Source organism: Meleagris gallopavo, chromosome 24 (genome assembly GCF_000146605.3).
Source record: "Meleagris gallopavo isolate NT-WF06-2002-E0010 breed Aviagen turkey brand Nicholas breeding stock chromosome 24, Turkey_5.1, whole genome shotgun sequence".
Lineage (NCBI taxonomy): Eukaryota > Metazoa > Chordata > Aves > Galliformes > Phasianidae > Meleagris > Meleagris gallopavo.
Window position 1 is genome coordinate 1,474,881 of NC_015034.2, and position 1,970 is coordinate 1,476,850.

The window sequence follows — 1,970 nt, forward strand, 5'->3', positions numbered from 1 at the left end:
AGCAACAAAAAAAACCCAACCCCATGCTAGGAAGCCATCGGACAGGGAGAGCAAAGCAGCAGGAGCCCTATCTTCATGTCAGCCCTGCAGAAAAGCACTTGTAAGGGCCCTGATGTGTAAGGAGCTCTGTGATATACGGCGAGGGCTGAAGCACCGTCTCATCTCGCTTGTTTGTGTTTAAAGGAGAAGTCGCAGCTCTCGGGGATGACAGGTTTTATTTTTAAGCTTCGGAATAGCAGGATGGCACGGCTGCTCCTGTGGGGCCCTGGAAAGGCGCAGACGCACGGAGTGCTGCCTTGAGCTCTAATGAGGGGGGACAGAGAGGAATCCTTCACAGGAGCACTTTTATCTGTGGGATCTTCAGCTCTGGAGCTGAACGGGTGGTAACAAAAACAAGCCTGAAGCAAAACCCATTGTCGGCGCTCACCGTTTGCAATGCAGTTCAACACTGACATCCACCTAATAGAGCCATCCCTATTGGAAGGGCCTTTGTTTTATGGGATGGGACCACAGCTGCATGACGTTTTCCATAGTCAGGACCACACAACACACACTGCAGCATCCCCAGACCCCTGCACGTGTTTGCTGAAAAGGGATCAGCTACTGAACTCCCTTTGCTTTGTGGCTGCTCAGAGGTTGCAGACCTCAAAGTACCACATATCCCCAACCCAAGGTGGGATTTGGCACAGGTGAGCAGCAAAAACCCACCTGCGCTCCCCAGATCCACATTACGCCCATGTTCATGGCTCTGCAGCCTAAAAAAGACATCAGGGAATTAGGAAGAGTAGTGAGCTGGGAGGAGGAAGGAGAATGATTAATGCTGTGGAGGGGATGGGGTATGATATGGTGAAGTAATAAAAGAAATACAGATGGAATAAAATCCTCCCTTGAAGTCTCATTCATCTAGATCTAAAAAGGTGGAACCTTGCCACCTAAATCATGGTTTTTTTGGCCAGAAGAGCAGAAAGGTAAGTAGATGGATAAGGTTTCTGTTCTATCTCTCTCCCCTCCCTCCTCTCCCTGGGTCACAGTGAGGTTTATCATGCACACTGCACCAGCTCCTGCGTGTCCCATGTTATCCATCACTCCAAAGCAGCACTAAATAGCAGCCATGGGTCTGCCACTGGCAGAATTTTGAGGGATTGCTGCCTTCAGACACTGTGCTTTGGCCAAGAGTCTAAGGATGAGGTAACGGGGCAATTGGAGGGGCAGTTCATGCTACACCAAGGAGTCCTGGCAGCCTGGGAAGTAAACAGATCTCTATTTTGTAAGAAATTATGGTATTCCAGGTCATTCTCTGGCTTCTCATTGAAATAAGTTAGAACAATAATGTTTTCCAGGGAATGGATCTTCTGGAAGAGCAGTGTTGGAAAGTTGGGATGGGAAACAGTAGCATCAACCTTTCTGTTCCTGAACAAACCAACTGAGATTTTCTAAGGCAGCATCTGATGGTTGGACCTGATGGTCTTAGAGGACTTTTCCAACTGCAGTGATTCTATTTGGAAACCCCACTCTGTTTCGGGGCCCACCGAAACACCACATCTGTATTCCTCTCTCATGGAATCACTGAGGTTGGAAAAAACCCCTCAGACCATCAAGCCTAACCATCTACCTACCACCAGTACTGAGTGCTGAACCTCGTCCCTAACGAGAACAAATTGAAGCCATGAAGTTGAAACAAAACATTTTTAGTTTCCTATTACTTCCACTCTGGGGTTTTGAGTTGAACCTCAGTGGCCGGGCTGTGGGAGCACAGCAGTGGGGTGAAGCATGGGATGTCACCACTGAAGAACCCCCCAAGCCTTCCATGCAGGCAGCATTTGACCTGGGAACCCCACTGATTTCTCTGCTCCGCTTTCTGATGCTACACACAGCAGTGCTGGCGTGGGGATGGGGATCGATAAGACAAGGAGCTTCTATTAAAGCCAACACAAAAAACTACATTTTTGAGGCAGGGGGTGGTTTGTCTT